Source organism: Haliaeetus leucocephalus, unplaced genomic scaffold, assembly GCF_000737465.1.
Source record: "Haliaeetus leucocephalus isolate CR32 unplaced genomic scaffold, Haliaeetus_leucocephalus-4.0 Scaffold0, whole genome shotgun sequence".
NCBI lineage: Eukaryota > Metazoa > Chordata > Aves > Accipitriformes > Accipitridae > Haliaeetus > Haliaeetus leucocephalus.
In genome coordinates this window covers 4,520,018-4,538,615 of record NW_010972436.1, presented here as the reverse complement: position 1 = coordinate 4,538,615, position 18,598 = coordinate 4,520,018, and the positions used below count along the sequence as shown (strand labels likewise).

At 43.5% G+C, this 18,598-nt stretch overlaps 1 protein-coding gene across 5 annotated transcripts in view; it reads left to right on the top strand.

The window, feature by feature from the left end:
- Positions 1–396: 396 nt before the first annotated feature.
- The window catches only part of ANKIB1 (ankyrin repeat and IBR domain containing 1), a 97,130-nt gene continuing 78,928 nt past the window's right edge, over positions 397–18,598 (top strand). For all 5 annotated transcript variants that reach the window (XM_010572488.1, XM_010572321.1, XM_010572244.1 and 2 more), the window contains exon 1: positions 397–653. The gene's annotated coding sequence lies outside the window, so the exon portion shown is untranslated. The remainder of the gene's footprint in view (positions 654–18,598) is intronic.

The window sequence follows — 18,598 nt, the reverse complement described above, 5'->3', positions numbered from 1 at the left end:
CCGGTGGCCCGGCCGCCCCCCCCCCCCGCCGCATCCCCTCGCCGCGCCCGGAGCCCAGGCCCCGCGCCAGAGACGCGTCCCGTCCCGCTCCGCCCCGTCCCCGCCCCGCTCCCTCCCCCGGCTCGGCGGATCCGCTTCCCGTCGGAGCCCCGCGGGCCTCGGCTGCCGATGAGTTTCCGGGTCGGCGGCCTGAACTTCTGCTGCCGCCGCCGCTGCTGCTGCCGCCGGTCGTTGACCGCGGGCGGAGAAAGAGGGAGAGAGACCGCGCCGCGGGCCGGGAGCATGAGGCGCTGCTGGCAGGCAGGGAGGCGCTGAGGTGGAGCGGCCGCCCGGGCGCGGGGAGCGCCGCCCGCAGCCGTCAGCGCCGCCACAACGCCAGCAGCCGCCGCCGAACAAAGGGGCAGCGAGACGGCGGCAGCCGCAACGCCCTGCCTGCGCGGAGGGAGCCTCGCCGCCGGGCGGGCACTCCCCACCGCTTCAGCCGCCGAGTGACGGCCCCGGCTGCCCGGCGGAGCGGGCACTCCAGAGGGCGCCGCATCCAGAGCGGAACGGGGGAGAGAGAGGGAGAGGAGCGGCCGCTGAGCAAATGGAGGCGCTGGGTGGCGGGCGCGGAGGCGCCGGGAAGGGCCGGGGAGAGCCCCTGTGAGGAGCCGGTGAGTGCCCCGCGGCTCTGGCGGCCATCCCGGCGCCGCCGGGGGAGGCTCGGGCGGGGTCCGCGGGGCTGCGGGAGGGCGAGGCGAGTCCGGCCGCGGGCGCAGCCGGGAGACTTTGCACGTCTGGGCGTCGGCAGCCCGTCGCATCGCGGGTGGGGCGGGCCGAGAGGCGGCTCCGGGGGCGCCTCGGCGCCGTCGGCAGGCGAGGGGAGCGGAGCGGAGGAGGTGAGAGCAGAGGGGAGCGCCGGCGTGCCGAGGTAAAGAAGCCGCAGGTTATCTATCGAGGCTGGCCGGCCCCGGGCGCGGCGGCGCTGCCGGCGTGGGGACGGCCCCCGGCAGCGCGGGCCCCGGTGGGCAGGGGGCTGGGGGGAAGCGTAATGGCGGGAGGCGGCGGGCCGCCGGGCTGGGTTTTTACGAGGGGAGGGAGGCCGCCTCCGGCCCAGGCTCTCGCCGGGCGCCGCGCCCTGCGGTGGCGGAGGGAGGGGGTCTCGCCCGGAAACCGGCCGGGGGGGGGAGCGCGGCAGCGGCAGCGGCAGCAGCAACCCCGGGGCGGCGGGGCACCCTCGGCCGGGACCGTCGGAAAGTTTGGAGCTGCCCGATGGCCTGGCTTCAGCCAGCTCCCGCTGTTGAGCTTATGCCCGCCTTGTTCGTAGCCTGGAAATCCTGCCTTGAAGGCAAAAGGGAAAAAGTGTGAGTGGCCGGAGTGGGAGCATATATGCTGCTGGGTGAGCTGTGACAGCGTAACCTTGCTTCCAGGTTGGTTAATGCTGTCCTAAACAGTCTTTCTTGAATGAAATTGAACGCTCACGATCTCGTGTTTTAATTTTTTTTTTTTTTCCCCTCAGAGGAAAAATTTGAGTCTTGGTACTGTCTGTAACAGTTTTATGTAAGTAGCAGTATCACTCTCCCAGGCAGGTCTGAACACATACTGGAAATTGGGCGACTTTTAAAAATGAAGAACAACCTTGTTAATTCATGACTGCTCAGTCTGTCTTCTATTTACAGTTCAAATAGCATGCAGAGCTGTGTGGAGTCACAAAAAAATGCTCTGCAGGGTAAGGCACTAATACCACAGCTTAAATTGTTCACATGGACCCCTCCATCATTATTAACCATTGATTGTGCTTTCGTCTTTGAGCGCATTCCTGTGCTTACCGGTTCCAGAAATGGAGTTTTAGTTGCAGACATAACATCAGTAGGTGTACTGTAATTTAAGTACACTCTCTAAAGAGAGAGACCACTTTTGAGAGAATTATGAGCTGTAGAGGTTAGCAATGAGAAGAGACTGTCTCTTCCTTACACGTATGAGTGTTTTTTCCTTACTTTCATCTCTTTGATTTTCAATATGAAGTGTGGTGGCTTAATTTCTCTTTAATCTCTCTTGGGTACAGGGGAAAAATACTCTTCTTCCTTGGAAAACAAAAAAAATGGCTTTAGTCGTACAGAAAGCAACAGCATTTTTCAACTTCTAAGAACATGTGGCTTATTTAGTTGAGGTGTCTACACAGAACTGAAGTGGTAAAATTTGTAGCAACTTTTTTTTTGTCTCCCTGGGCATGGAAAGAATAAATAAGAGACCAAATTATAGGAGAGGCTTCTGGAAACTTTAATTCCAGGACTTTCTGTGTACTCAAGCAATTCCTTCTTTAACAAATTTTAGTTTAGTCTTTAAACAAGAGAATAAAATATTTTAATAACACAATATATTACTCCTGAATAAAAATATTACTAGAAATCTACTAAAAAGCTAAACAATGTTGGTGGTGCCTTGTCTTCATATATATATATGCATCAGCAGAATATTATGAATAAAAACTAACTAAAAAAAAAAGAAAAAAAAAACCCAACAGTGGCACTATTGTAATAATAATAGTATCGGTAAGTTTTATGCAGTCCCTCTAATTTTTACTTGTGTCATACACATCTAGATGGTGCTAGGTATGTACATATGTAAGTATGTGATTAGGCTTATTGAAAAAACATGGAGTTTCCTAGACATAGTTACATATTGTGTGTAAGTTTACACACGTCTGTTTGTTATATGTTCCTATCAGGCATACACACTCCAGAAAATTAAAGGAAACTAAACATGTAAATTTTAAAGGGAATGCCTTCTACAGCTGTCAGCTTTTGTTCAGTAGAACAACTATAAAAAAATGGTCTTAGAAAATGTCATTACTCTTTGTTCAATATATAAGACCTTGTTAACACTACGGCTGACTTAATCTGTCCTGAGCAGTTTCTCACCCACTGGTCTATGACACCTCTGCTGTGATTGATTAGCACTACATTGCTTTTTGTTTCAGTAATAGAGCTTTGTTTATTAATTGTTAACTAGTTTGGCTAGCAGGGTTGTGGAGATTATTTTTTTTTTTTTTTAGTGGGGTGGGGTTTTTTTAGGTTGTTTGATTTTTAGTTTTTTTTATTGTGTATGTGTGGTTTGGGGTGGGGGGGTATTTTATTGGGGGTGGAGGGGGGGGTTGGGGTATGTTTGTTTTAACTTTGCTGTTTAGATGTCATGTAGTTATCATTACCTGACTAGCTAATTAACTTCACGTTGGAATCCGAAAACTTGAAGTTGCTCTCTGCAGTTGTCACTGTTGAAGTTTTGTTGCCTTTGCTAAGGTGGCTCGTGCCAGTAAGAAAGAAAATTGGGAAGCTGGAGGTTACAAATAGGTGTGCTGAACCAGTTATGTTTCTAATCACATCACTGTATTTGCATAATTGATAATGATACATAGCAAAAAGAGATTTTTGCTTGAAGAGTAGCCCCATGGAAATTCTGAAATGTTCAAAATGATAGGGAAAGTTGTGTTTTCAACACCATCATCATCAGCCAAGACTTTTACTGCTTTCCCTCCCTCCTCTCAAAATACATGCCACGTCCTTTTCCTTGGAGTGTTATTGAAATCACACATATGTGTAAATTTTAAGGGCAGAGGATTTTTCATGCAAGATTACATTACATTAAAAGTTCAAGCTGGAGAAGTCTACCTAATGTTTAAAAACTGCTAGTTTTCTTCAGAACCGTTAAATGTCTTCCAGATTTTAAGTGGAATCAGTAAAAATAGTCTTTGTTTGTCATTGTGGAAGGCCAAGCACAAGGTCCTCCATCTGGCCTGGGGCAGTCCCAATATCAATACAGACTGGGGAATGAATGGATTGAGACCAGCCCTACGGAGAAGGATTTGAGGATACTGGTGGACGAAAAATTGGGCAGGAGCCGGCAATATGCTCTTGCAGCCCAGAAAGCCAACCATATCCTGGACTGCATAGAAAGAAGCGTGACCAGCAGGTTGAGAGAGGCAGTTCTCCCCCTGTACTACACTCTGGTGAGACCCTACCCAGAGTGCTGTGTCCAGCTCTGGGGCCCCCAACTTAAGAATGATGTGGACCTGTTGGAGTGAGTCCAGAGGAGGGCCACAAAGATGATCAGAGGGCACCTCTCCTGTGAAGAAAGGCTGAGAGAGTTGGGGTTGTTCAGCCTGGAGTAGCGAAGGCTCCAGGGAGACCTTATTGCAGTCTTTCAGTATTTAAACAAGGCTTATAAGAAAGGTAGAGAGACTTTTTAGCAAGGCCTGTAGTGACAGGACAAGGAACAATGGTTTTAAACTGAAAGAGGGTAGATTTGGATTGGAAATAAGGAAGAAATCTTTTACAATGAGTGAAACACTGGAACAGGTTGCCCAGAGAAGTTGTAGATGCCCCATGACTAGAAGTGTTCAAGGTCAGGTTGGATGGGGCTTTGAGCAACCTGACCTACTGAAAGATGTCCCTGCCGGTGGTAGGAGGCTTGGACGTGATGATCTTTAAAGGTTCCTTCCAACCCAAACCATTCTGTGATTCTGTGATTTTTTTATTATTTTTTTTCTTAGAGATATTAGATTGTCTTTTCTAGTATCAGTGAAATAGTATGTTTTCCATTCCACACTGTCATAATTTATGTTTGTATATGTGTATCTATTTATCTGTCTCATCTCAAAGAATACTCAAAGTGGAGTCCTATACAAGTAAGTGTAGCAATAGTGGGATATCTTCAGTGTATTAGTCCAAAAATCACTTTGGAGAAAGATAGATACTAGTCAGTTGCTTTCTTGTTTTTTTTTTTTAAATGTTTTCTGAATTTCCTTTAGCCTCCATGCTTTGTTAAAAGTACCGTCCTTACTTTCTGCTTCTTTGTTTTTAGTCTTACAAACCATAAATTGTACTATGAAAATAAAAAGAAATAAAATAAATGCCTGTGTAAAATCAACCAGGCTTTTCTCTTATTGGTGTGCAGAGGTGATCTGAGGGAGTCCTTGTTAGTTCTGTGATCCTCTTCCTGTATTCTTGTTTTTAGTAATTGAAAGTAATTTTCAGAAGTTGCAAAAATCTCATATATTATATAGATTAATGTTTCAAATTCACTTTTATGTGTATCCTTAACTGTCCTGTTTTCCAAACAAGAGAATCACCATGTTTTTAGATAAAACAAACACTAATTTTGACCTAAAGCTAATTTGTAGTACTACTGCTAGTATCCTTGAATTTTCTTTAAGGAGTTTTGTTGGAGTTGCTTAAGAGATATTTTCATTTAGTGGTGTTGCTTTGACTTATATTTTAAAGCACATAAATTCTGAACTCTGACTGTTGAAGGATATTTGCAGTAAAAATATAGTAACAGGTTGTAAATGGATTACTGTAGGGAAATAGAAGGGCCTCTCTGCTGAATGCCTGGCATCCTTCCTGGCTCAGGTGGCTTTACGGTGCAGCTGTGTGACAGTGTTGGCTGTAGAGTTCCTCTTGTAACTTTTCTTGTTCAGTTCTGTACTGACAAGGAAAATGAGGGGCCAAAATGAATTCTCTAAAAGTAAGTTTTATGTTGGTGCGTAAACTTGCACCTAGGAATCAATGTTTGCACACGGCCTGCAGTATAGTAATGTTATTCTTTGACAGTAAGTTAGTGTAGTTTAAATATTACATCATGACAACTGAGGCAGTGTATTATTAATTACGTATAGAATAGTTCTTATGGGCAGGCTTCTATATTGGAGCAGACTTTATTAAATCTCTTGGGGATTTTCCCTATTTAAGGGAGTTTCCCAGTGGCTTGTGCTTACCATTTTGACGTACCTGAAGAACTTAGAGGATACATGATACAAAGGTTTTCTTACCCTCACTCTACCTGGCTGAACACAGTGACTTAAGGGATAGTGGGCAATGGTGACGAGTTCCTGCCTGGCACAGCAAGCACGTCTTCTCTGTGACTACCCCACCTTCCCAGGTGCCCTTGCATAATAGGTATGAGGCTGTGCAAGTGGAACCAAACAATAACGAGGACAGTGGTTCATCTAGCATGGAGGTGTCACTGAGGTTAGGTCAGCCTATGCCCTGTGTCAAAACTGCTCCCATAAAGAAAAAAAGACAGGTCATTGTCATAGGAGACTCCATTCTGAAGGGAACAGAAGGCCCAATATGCAGACCGGACCCACTTCTTAGGGAAGTCTGCTGCCTCCCTGGGGCCCAGGTTAAAGATGTGAAGAGAAAGCTTCCTACCCTGGTACAGCCCTCAGATTATTATCCATTATTGATTTTTCAAGTAGGCAGTGATGAAGTTGCAACAAGAAGTCTCAGGGCAATCAAGAGAGGCTTCAGGACCTTAGGACAACTGGTTAGGGGATCAGGAGCACAAGCAGTGTTCTCTGTCTTTCCAGTTGCAGGGAATAATGAGGGAAGAAACAAGAAGAGACAGCAGATAAATGCCTGGCTCTGAGCCTGGTGTCACCAGCAGAATTTGGGGTTTTTTTGATCATGGGTTGGTCTACATGACGCCAGGCCTGCTGGCGACAGATGGGGTACACCTTTCTCTGAGGGGGAAAAGGATCTTTGCACAGGAGTTAGCAGGGCTTATTGAAGGAGCTTTAAACTAGATCTGAAGGGGGAAAGGAATAAAACCAGGCTCGCTAGAGATAAGCCTGGGAGCAGCACACCAATGTTTGAGGGACAGTGTGCTAGCGATGTCCTTTGATCTGCTGTTTCAGTGGGGGTAGGGGATGGAGATCCATGCAGCAGCTAAGATGCAAGGATTATTGATGTGTTAGAAACCATGGAAGTGCCTGAGAATGATCATGTAGGAGTCAGGGCTTCTTCCCCCCCGACAAAAGGTGGTGCGATCAATAGCCCAACTGAAGTGCATCTACACCAATGCATGCAGCATGGGCAGCAAACAGGAGGAGCTAGAAGCCATTGTGCAGCAGGATGATGCAGTTGCCATCACCGAAACATGGTGGGATGACTTGTGCAACCACAGTGCTGCAATGGATGGCTATAAACTCTTCAGAAGGGATAGGCAAGGAAGGAGAGGCGGTGGGGTAGGCCTGTATGTTAGGGAGTGTTTTGATTGTCTAGAGCTTAATGATGGTGATGATAGGGTTCAGTGTTTATGGATAAGAATCAGGGGGAAGGCCAACAAGGCAGATAATCGTGGTGGGAGTCTGTTACAGACTACCGAACCAGGATGAAGGGGCAGATGAAATATTCTGTAAGCAGCTGGGAGAAGTCTTGCAATCACCAGCCCTTGTTCTTGAGGGGGACTTCAACTTACCAGATGTCTGCTGGAAATACAATACAGCAGAGAGGAAACGGTCTAGGAGGTTCCTGGAGTGTGTGGAAGAAAAATTCCTGACACAGCTGGTGAGTGAGCCAGCTAGGGAAGGTGCCCTGCTGGACCTGTTGTTCGTGACTTGTGGGTGATGTGATGGAGGCCGCTTGGGCACAGCAATCAGGAGGTGATAGAGTTTTTGGAGAAGTAAGGAGGGGGGTTAGAAGAACTGCTACCCTGGACTTCTGGAGGGGAGACTTTGGCCTGTTTGGGGGGCTGGTTGACAGAGTCCCTTGGGAGGCAGTCCTGAAGGGCAGAGGGGTCCAGGAAGGCTGGACATTCCGGAAGAAGGAAATCTTAAAGGCACAGCAGCAGGCCATCCCTTTGTGCCGAAAGACGAGCCGGTGGGGAAGAAGACCGGCCTGGCTGAACAGAGAGCTTTGGCTGGAACTCAGGAAAAAAAAAGAGAGTTTATGACCTTTGGAAGAAGGGGCAGGCAACTCAGGAGGACTACAAGGATGAGGTTGTACAAGGAGATAATTAGAAGGGCCAAAGCCCAACTAGCACTTAATCTGGCTACTGCCATAAAGGACAATAAAAAATGTTTCTATAAATACATTAGCCACAAAAGGAGGGCTAAGGAGAATCCTTATTGGATGCAGGGGGGAAAGAGCAACAAAGGCTGAGGAAAAGGCTGAGGTACTTAATGACTTCCTTGCCTCAGTCTTTAATAGTAAGACCATTTGTTTGCTGGGCACCCAGCCCCTTGAGCTGGAAGACAGGGATGGGGAGCAGAATGAAGCTCCCATAATCCAAAGGGAAATGGTTAGCGACCTGCTACACCACTTAGACACACACAGGTCTGTCAGGCCAGATGGGGTCTACCCAAGGGTACTGAGGGAGCTGATGGAAGTGCTCACCAAGCCATTTTCCATCATTTATCAGCTGTCCTGGCTGACCAGGGAGGTCCCACTTGGCTGGAAGTTAGCAAATGTGACACCCATCTACAAGAAGGGCTGGAAGGAGGATGTGGGCAACTACAGGCCTGTCAGTCTGACCTTGGTGCCGGGGAAGGTTATGGAGCAGATCATCCTGAGTGCCATCACATGGTACATACCGGACAACCAGGTGATCAGGCCCAGGCAGCCTGGGTTCATGAAGGGCAGGTCCTGCTTGACCAACCTGATCTCCTTCTATGCCAAGGTGACCCGCTTAGTGGATGAGGGAAAGGCTGTGGATGTTGTCTGCCTAGACTTTAGTGAAGCCTTTGATGCCGTTTCCCACAGCATTCTCCTGGAGAAACTGGCTGCTCATAGCTTGGACGGACATACTTTTTGCTGGGTAAAAAGCTGGCTGCATGGCTGGGCCCCAAAGAGTTGTGGTGAATGGAGTTAAATCCTGCTGGCGGCTGGTCACAAGTGGTGTTCCTCAGGGCTCAGTACTGGGGCCAGTTCTGTTTAATATCTTTATCAATGATCTGGACAAGGGGATCGAGTGCACCCTCAGCAAGTTTGCAGACAATGCCAGGTTGGGAGGGAGGGTTGATCTGCTTGAGGGTAGGAAGTCTCTACAGAGGGATCTAGACAGGCTGGATCGATGGCCTGAGGCCAACTGTATAAAGTTCAACAAGGCCAAGTGCTGGGTCCTGCACTTTGGTCACGGCAACCCCATGCAGCGCTACAGGCTTGGGGAAGAGTGGCTGGAAAGCTGCCCAGCAGAGAAAGACCTGGGGGTGCTGGTTGACAGCCGGCTGAATATGAGCCAGCAGGGTGCCCAGGTGGCCAAGAAGGCCAACGGCATCCTGGCCTGTATCAGAAATAGTGTGGCCAGCAGGAGCAGGGAGGTGAGTGTTCCCCTGTACTGGGCACTGGTGAGGCCGCACATTGACTGCTATGTTCAGTTTTGGGCCCCTCACTACAGGAAAGACATGGAGGTGCTGGAGCCTGTCCAGAGAAGGGCAACCAAGTTGGTGAGGGGCCTGGAGCACAAGTCCTGTGAGGAGCGGCTGAGGGAACTCAGGTGGTTTAGTCTGGAGAAAAGGAGGCTGAGGGGAGACTTTGTCACTCTCTACAACTACCTGAAAGGAGGTTGTAGCAAGGTGGGTGTCAGTCTCTTCTCCCAAGTAACAAGTGATGGGACAAGAGGAAATGGCCTCAAGTTGAAGCAGGGGAGGTTTAGGTTGGATATTAGAAAAAATTTCTTTACTGGAAGGGTTGTCAGGCATTGGAACAGGCTGCCCAGGGAAGTGGTTGAGTCACCATCCCTGGAGGTATTTAAAAGACAGATGTGTTGCTTAGGGATATGGTTTAGTGGTGGACTTGGCAGTGCTAGGTTAATGGTTGGACTTGAAGATCTTGAAGGTCTTTTCCCAACCTAAATGATTCTATGATTCTGATTTCAACTTCTGTGGTGTAGTCTGTCATGCTATATAGCGTTCCAGGAAGTAGAAACTTAGTTGTTGGCTGCTACTTCTCTGTATCTCTTTGCTGCATTTAGGTTTTCCTTTTCTCTCCAACAAAAATAACAACAACAACAAATAAATATTCAATTTTGACATACGCTTTTATTGTGAAAATAGCACCTCAGAAGCATATGAGTAAATAAACCAAAAAGACTTTTGGAAATACTGCAGTCACCAAGTTCCATGGAATAAGGACTGCCATGTGGTAGCCAAATGGTGTATATTCATTTTAAAGGAGTATTTTTAAACTGCTGTGAACCAGTTAGTCCTTGCTGTATAATAAAGGCTGTGGTCAAAAATTCAGTCTAGGCATTTCCAAGTCACTGTGGTATTTTGAGTGAATCCTTAAGTTTGCTGGAATTATCTGAGCTATTCCATTTATATTTACAGCTGACAGTCTGTAAGGCATAAGCATAACCCTTTCTCACTTTAGCATTCTGAAATAAAGCACAGTTTAGAGGAAAAGATGAAGAATGATCAATTTCTGGACCATCTGCAAGACTGTATACAAGTCAGTTTAAGAACCTTGACTTCTAGTAACTGGACAATAGGCTTTGAAAACCAAAAGAACCTAAAGAGAGTCGTTTTGTTGTCAAAGAGACCAATTGGTTGTAGATTATTTTCTCTATCAAGCAAGAAAGTAAATCACCACTTGTATACCTCCTACATACAACTTTTAAGAAATGTTTGTAATTTGGGGCCATTTTTCTGTAGTGTGGAGTAAGTTCTTATATTTAAGGGGGGGGGGGGGCTTCAGGAGTCATTATCAAAGGCAGGAAGATAATAAATGCTTATTAAAGAAAAGGTCCGTTGCTTGTTTTCAAATTCTGGAATAACTTCAGGTATTAGAATGCATTTTCTGGAGGCAGATTTTTTCTTCATCATGTAGTGTATTTAAATCTGATGCTTTTAAATCCTTTTCCATTTATGCAAGTAAACAAAAGTAGAACTTACCGATAAGAGGTTTGTTTATATCCTTGAACCATGATGGCTACTACTCTTGAGGTTTGTGTTATTTCTCTTCTATACAGTGTCTGTGCGATATCTTGTAGTAGCTGTTCTTAGTGTTGCGTTGATGTTGCCTCTGTATTTACTGAGATGGCGCTCTAGCTTCTGAATATTTGTTCTTATTTTTCTTGCTTTTCTTCTTTCTAGCCTTTCCTCCTTATTTTTCTGATTATTGTTTTGTGTTGCACTGTTGTCTTGTACCTCTTGAAGCAAAGGTTTGTTTCTTCTGTTGATGACATGAATGGTTTCTAGCTTTGATCGGCTCTTGCAGAACATTTTTATGGAGTCAGGATTGTCTTCAGCATCATCTGGTGTGATAAGGGCTGGTACGCTGAGTTATACTTACCTGATGCCTCTGTCTCATGAAATTAATTGGATGGGTGACACCTGTTTAGACATGCTGTGGTCTTGGGGTTTGGTTCTTTTTTTTTGACCACCATCAATGATTTGGCACTTCTGTGCAAGTAGAAATTCTAAACAGTTCTTGGCAGATGAAAACATAAGAAGAGACACATAGTCTTGCATAGGCTGTGAAGCAAAGCACTGGCAAGAAGTAAGATAAACTAAGGGAAAATGAAGTCAAATGGGCAAGTTTTTATGTGAATACCAATGTGAATTAAGATTTAACTGTAATTCACATATAATTAAAGGTTACAGAGAGGAAAACATAATTCTGTGTGGTTTTTTTTTAATGAAAGATGACTTGAGGAAAGGTACAGCTTTGAAGGTTTCAAAGCTATTTCTGGGAAAATACACTTAAAATTAATATATATAATGCTAATTATGTATATACTAATGGCATATTTCTCGACTGTTTTATATACTCTGTATTCAGTTGTGGTTAAATGTGAACATAAGCTGGAAACTGATCCTCTGCCCCAAGTAGTTCACCTGATGATCACTCTTCTTGGAATTTAGCATAGAAAAGATTTGGATTTTTCTAGTTTGTAAATATAATTCTGCTTTAAAAACACGCCCTGCTTGTTCTTATAGAAGGTACTTTAAGTGACTGTAGGAACATCATGTCCTGTTTGTGTGCAGCTTGTTTTGGTCCTGATTGTAAATTACTACAAATCAAATAACTTAGTGGAGAAAATTGTATTTGTTATATTTATTAGTTTGAGCTATGTTTACAGTCCACTTAAGATGTCCTCTTGAAGGAGCTTTCACAAATGTTAACTGGGATAGCAATCCCCCCCCCCCCGCCTTTTATTTCAAATGAATTTCTAATAGGAATTTTGAAGGCAAAGTTAAAATGGTATATTTCTATCAAAGTTCTTGTTTAGAAACTCAAAGTCTTACTGTATTAAAAAGCAAGAGTGTATGTTTTAGGATGCACAGATGAAGCACTGATAATGATAATTGAAATATTTTCTATTGTAAGCCAGCCTTTAGAGAAATAGCTGAAATATTATGAGAAAAGATCATGATGTATACTTGTTTATGTTTTTTGCACTAGCATTATATTAAATACTGGTTCTATTAAAATTTTATCGTAGACTTAAGAATAGGAGTTTTAGGGCTGTTGTAATTTACTAATGAACTCTTCCCTGTACTAAGGGTTTGATTGTTACTGTATTGCTGTGGTATGCAGTTCTGTATTTTTTTTTGTATTTTTATTAGCTACTATGTGTGTAAGATATAAAAATAATATATGCAAGGCTGGATGTACATCAGGACTAATTTTCAGCAGTAGCAACCTGTAAATGCTGTTGCAATAGAGTTTTCCTCTTAAATGTTCTTTTTCTTAACCTTGCCTGTGTAAATTACTTGCAGAATTGTTACTTTTTTAGGATTTTTTTTAAATCCAGGTGGCTCTGCTGTTTTCTAGATCTCTTAAGCAGTTGGGGGACAGGCAAATGTATTAATCTGCAGTTAACTCTCTCCTATGTTGAAAGACTACAGATAGATTTATAGAAATGTCCTGGGAGAGCAGAGCCCAGAAAATTTCTTGTTAGTCTATCAAAATGGTGAATTTCATCAATGTCTTGAAGAAACTGCAGAAGTGTGTAGCCACTAAACTATGAAGACCAAAGTTCCAGCTGTGCTAATAATGCAGGTTATACATTTTAACATTTTAAAGAACTTACTGACTGGTGCAGTTTCATTCACATTTGCTAAATAGTTGAAGTTATCTCTGTACCCATTAGGTGAGGATTTTGATGTTTTAAAGCTCAGACCTTGAGACATGGCTATATAGCAGACTTTATGATAGCAGAACTTGTGGTTCTTCAGCAATGATCTGACCCATAACACATTTATTCTGTAGAAATAGTTCTACTACAAAATTGTAATACCAAATAATCTAGGGCTATGAAGCACTGTGAGTTATGTACAATTTTGAGATAAAGCGTTTTTTTTTTATGAAAGAACTCCAGTTACTTGAGTTCTCTGAAAGCTTGTATATGGAGATACGCAGCCTGCAGTACTGAGACATTGCTAACAGCTCTGTAGCGTATTGCAGTACAAATATACAGTGGCTCTTAATTTAGGCCCTTTTCCCTGAATTCTTGAGAGTCACTGACACAGATACTTTATGTATTTAGTTCTCCATATTTAGAAGGATGTGTTGGAGAGAAATCTTTCATTGGAGCTATTGCAATGAGTCACCAAGCACAAACTGCCCATTAAAAAAAAAATACTGAAGAGGCTTTATTTGGTGGCTTGTGTATTGAAATACAAGTTCTTTGTAAAGTCCCATTTACCAACCTGTTAATTAGTTAAAATTAAACCACTTGGAAGTCCTTTAGCCTTTTCAGGACATGATAATTAGTATTCAGTAAGATTAAATAGTGCAGTTTTGCATTTATAATCTTCATTAACTACCTGGATGAGGTGATGGAATGCACCATCAGCAAGCTTGTTGATGACACCAAGTTGTGTGTGCTTGTGGGCAGGGCTGCTCTTCTGAGGGACCTCGACAAGCTGGAGAAATGGGCTGACAAGAACCTCCTGGTATTCAAGAGTCTGAAAATTGAAACAGAATAACCCTACGCAGTAGTACAGGCTGGGAACCAATGGCTAGAAAGTGACATTGCAACAAATGACATCACTTTCCCCTATGGACACCAAGTTGAATGTGAGTCAGCAGTGTGCCTTTACTTAGCAAGAATGAAGCCAGTAGCTGAGAGAAGTGAGTATTTCTGTCAGATTGGCTGACATTTGTGTGACAGCATCTGAAACAGTGTCTAGTTTTGCACTCCCCAATATAGGAGAGATTCTAACATACTGGAGCAGGTCTAGAGGAAGACTGCCAAGATAATCAAGGGGCAGGAGCACATAATGTAAAAAGAGAAGCTGGAAGAGCTGGGTGTCCTCAGTGTTCAGAGAAGACTAGGGGGAGGATCTTGTTTTCAATTAATGGGAGGGTACAGAGAAGACAGAACCAGACTCTTGGAGGAGCTGGGTGACAGGGCTAGAGACAACAGAAAAAGTTCAGCAATGGATGTTTCAATTAGACATTAGGAAAAGATTTACATCATGGGGGTGGTCAAATGCTGGGACAGGTTGCCTGGAGAGGCTGTGGGTTCTCCATCCTTGGAGATACTCTGAACTTAATTGAGAATGGCCTTGAGCAGCCTTTGAGGCTTTGAAGATTGCCCTGGGTAGAGGATCGAAGCAGTTGTCCTCCAGAGGTTCCTTCCAATGTAAATAAGTGCTTGCTTTGTATCAGATGATGTGGTTGCACAACCAACCATTTTCTCCCTCCTCTGCATACAACTGGTTTTGGGCCAGAGGGCTGTGGAGCTTCACAGAAGAGAACAATATGAGTATCTTACATAAATTCTACTATATGGCTCAGACCCTGTTTTTTAGCCTGACTTCTGCATAGTCAAAAATTTGAAGTGATTGGTTCAGTGCTTCAAATTATCATGTGTCCATAATGGAATAGACTAATCCTGAATTAGGTATCTTTTTTCCAGAGTTTGTATTTTAAAATAATGTTGTGGGGTTTTTTTCTGTAATATGACTTTAAAATTTTTTCCTGCTATGTGATATTAGCCTGATTTCTTGTGCATCCTTTCAGGCAATGAAATAAATGTATAACTGTAATTGTAATTCAGGCTTTTTCTGGTTTTATTTATTTGTTGAGGTTAGGGTTGGGGGGGGGGATTGTGTTTTTTTTGGGGGGGGGTTCAAATTCATAAATCCAGACTTTCTCATAAACAAGCAGCCTGAGGTTTATCCTTATTTACTTAATAAGGAATAGAAAGCTAAATTCATTTGTCTGGAGTGGGAGTTAGGCAGCATGTTCTGGTATGAAATACTTAGTTGTAATGTTTAACTAAAAAGAGATAATTTGGAGGTTTTAGTCTCGGTTACCCTGGATGTTACTACAATGTAAAATGAGCAAACCTGAATAGGTTACAAAACAGTCACATAATTTTACTTTAAAGGCAATGTAAAGTGCCTATTGACTTGGTCTTTTATTTCATAGAAATACCTTTTAAATTCGGTCTCACTGAGCTCAATTCAGAAATCCTGTTGATTTTTTTCTGCATGTATTTCTGTTATATATACAATGAGTGAGGAAGCAGTATGGAGAACCAGAGTTTAAAAAAATTAACCAATCACCTTCTTAAAGATCGATTTTGTCACACACACACACACACACTTCTGTTTTAGCTATTCGTATGGTTTTCTAGAAGAGATGAGTCAAGTTTCTTCTAAATTAGTCACAAGCCTTAAAAGTATACTGAATTAACTTCAGTTTTGTACATTGTGGTATCAGGGTAGCCATGAGGAGTTACTAATAATTATGTCCTTTATTATTTTGCAAATATACAAAGGTTCTCAATTTTAGCATCTACTCATGGGTGCAAGGGAAGAAATCCTAACCCCCAAAATCATGTTTTTCCTGGGCATAACTTCTGTATGAATAATACAATTTCTAGCAAAACCAGGCAGTATTTTCTGGGTGTCTTCAGCATGCTGTAGCGTCTTCAAAGTAATGTTGACATGCAGATCAAAGGAAACTGGATTAGTGCTAAATGGAGTTGTTCAAAAAAGTTTCTTTTTGAAACTTAAAACCTCAGTATGAACTTTGAACAAAAAAATATTCCCAAACCAGTCTGCCCACAGCTTACTGTGAAAATATATCCTTTCACATTCCTAAAGCCAGACAGTCCACCCTAATCATGCCTTGCTTTAGCTATTGTATACTTTATTTTCACCGGTACTGCCTGTGTCTGCTTACTCTCTGTTTGATGATTCCTGTTGTCCTTTCCAAGCTGCCCACCCAGCTGCTGTATCCAAACAGCTGTAACCAAGGGCACTCCAAGAAATGTCCAAGAAAGGATGCAGTAATTGTATGTTGTGGCCCCAATTCCCTACAATTGAGGATGCTTCTGATAAAGAATCATTCATCTTTCTATTTAAATAAGTTGCATTCTTAAAAATGGAAGTGACTTTTAAATTTGTCCACGTAGAATTGAAGACCTGAGAGCAGTATTCTGTTTTCAAAATGGACTCAATGGGACATGGGGCTGTAAAATGCAAAGGTTTGGGCTTTTTTTTTAATACAGTTTGCCATTCTAATTGATTAAGGAAATAAGATTTTGATGTTACACAGACACTTGATTACATCCTGAAAATGAGCAAGCTATTGCATAGGTGGATTATGTGCCTTTTAGAGTAGGTGGTTTCAGCATCCCTGATTCCTGGAACATTCCAGCCTCGCACCCTTCTGCTGCAATACAATATGTTTTCATACAAAACACCATTTGAAAAGGGAGTCTTTTATATTTATTTCATCTCTTTATAGAGGTATATTTTTTGTTACTGTATATTGTTAGTTATGGCTGTTCTTTAAGCTGTTAGGTGCTTGCTTCAGAGATGCTTCTTTCTTTTACTGTAATACAAATACTGTTCCATTTCTCTCACTTCTTGTCTGTTGCTCTTATTCCCCTTCTGATCTTCTAGAGAGTAGTTTAATGCAATTAGAACATGCTTCTTGCTATGCAGGATATTATACAAGTACACAGGCTGACACCAGAGTGGATTTTTAAAGCTATGTGTGCCTGTTGAAATTTTCAGAAGACCTTAAGACTTAAATCCTCTAATGAATTCCTCAACCCTATTGATAAAGTATTGTTTCTGCATATCCGCCAGCAATTGAAAATCTGGTCCATGGATTGTCCCCCAGTAAGTTTTAAGTCTATTACAAAATATGATGCAACAGGATATGCGATATAGGAGGGAAGGAAGGGGAGACTGTTGTTAAGCATCACCCTTTCCCAAAGTGCAAGTGGATAGGGACTACATTAGGCATATTTCTCACCACCCCTCCACTTCAAGACTGTCTTTGTTCAAAAAGCTTTGTGCCAAGTTGGTAGATTTTGTTCTCACCAGAGTCCTGCTGGGCCTCCTGCAGCTAAACCAAACACCTTTCACCAGTACCTTCTTGCCCCACTGCTGCTTTTTGACTGCCAGGGTAGCAGAGCTTGCATGTCTTTGCCCTCTAGTAAATGCAAGCTCACCTGTGTGCTTTCACTGCCTGTTGGACAGTGATGTTAGTTGTCTTTCCACCTAGTCTTGCTTGCCTAGCATCAGGCACTGGAATAGCATCTGTTTGTTCACATAATGAGATTAAAACTGGACCCAGACTCAGGTACCAGTTCTGCTTACATTTTTGGAAAGGACTAGGGTGAAGCTGCTGTATCAGTTACTCGTTGGGAGTATGCATCCTGATATAGTTTGATACTCCTTTGTACATGGCTCAGCATGGGTACTTGTAAGCTTGGGTGCAGTTTACAGCAGCCAGTGCTGCCTATGGTGCTGTGATGCCTGCTCTGTATCTGCAGTCCTCCACTCCACCCAGCTACATCCTCCAGTCTGTGCTCCATCCACCATCCCCTTTTGAATGCACAACCACTGTCAGAGTCATAGCTGATAAAATAATGCTGGGCTACAAGGGAAATTTCCTGAAAACTGTTTTGACTTTAACGCAGTGGTGCTGGTGTACTCCTGCCTTGCCTCCAGCACCCAAACAACTGTGGGCTTTGCACAGTTTGCACATTGCTGGTGTTTCTGCTTCTGTCTGCACTTCAGTTTGAACAAACAGTTTTGAAAGTATTTCGACTCTTTACAGTATGCACTGGTACAAATAGTCCTGCCTCCCTATCACTGCTGCCATGCTCTGGCCATTCAGACCATCAACATCCAGGAAGAAAACCCAAGAGAGGGAGCTGATCTGAGTTACAGCTATTCTTCTCTCTGTAATCACAAAGGCACATGACAGTACAAAACAAGGGAAAGTGCGCGAATATGGATGAACAGAAGGGGTGGATCAGAAACAGAAAGGGCAGGATCAGCCCTGATGTCAATTAAAACCACTTTAGAAACTACTGTCTAAGTTTCTCAAACAACATTAGTGTCATAAAAAGATAATGGAGACAGATTTCCAGCTTGCTAAGTGCATGCTTCATAATAACTATAAAAATGACTTTGTAATAATTTCTGAACCTTTCAGGGAGATCTGGTAGAGGTCACACACTGATCTGGGCAGCGGTAACAGGGAACTGGACCTGGGGGAGGAGAACAACCCAAGACAGGAACAAGAAGTGTAGGGGAAAAAGAAGTGCACTTGTTTGGGTTTTTTTTTGGGGGGGGGTGTCTCTTGTGGAGCCTTTCACTTTACAAGCAGGAAGAACTATTCTTAAATAAGTTCCTGTGTGTTACATTGGCACAGGAGCAGGTTTTTCGTAAAGTGGTCACCAAGGGATTCCTGAGTATCACAACTCTGCAAGCTGCTGAAACTAATACAGCTGGTTCCCCCAGCTTACATCTCATCTACCACTGCTTGCTTTTGTTCCTGCAGATGTGTGCAGTGAAACTGGCAGTGGGATTCTTCTTCTAACAAGCTCTATCCTTGGACCTAACCCCAGTGGATTTCTG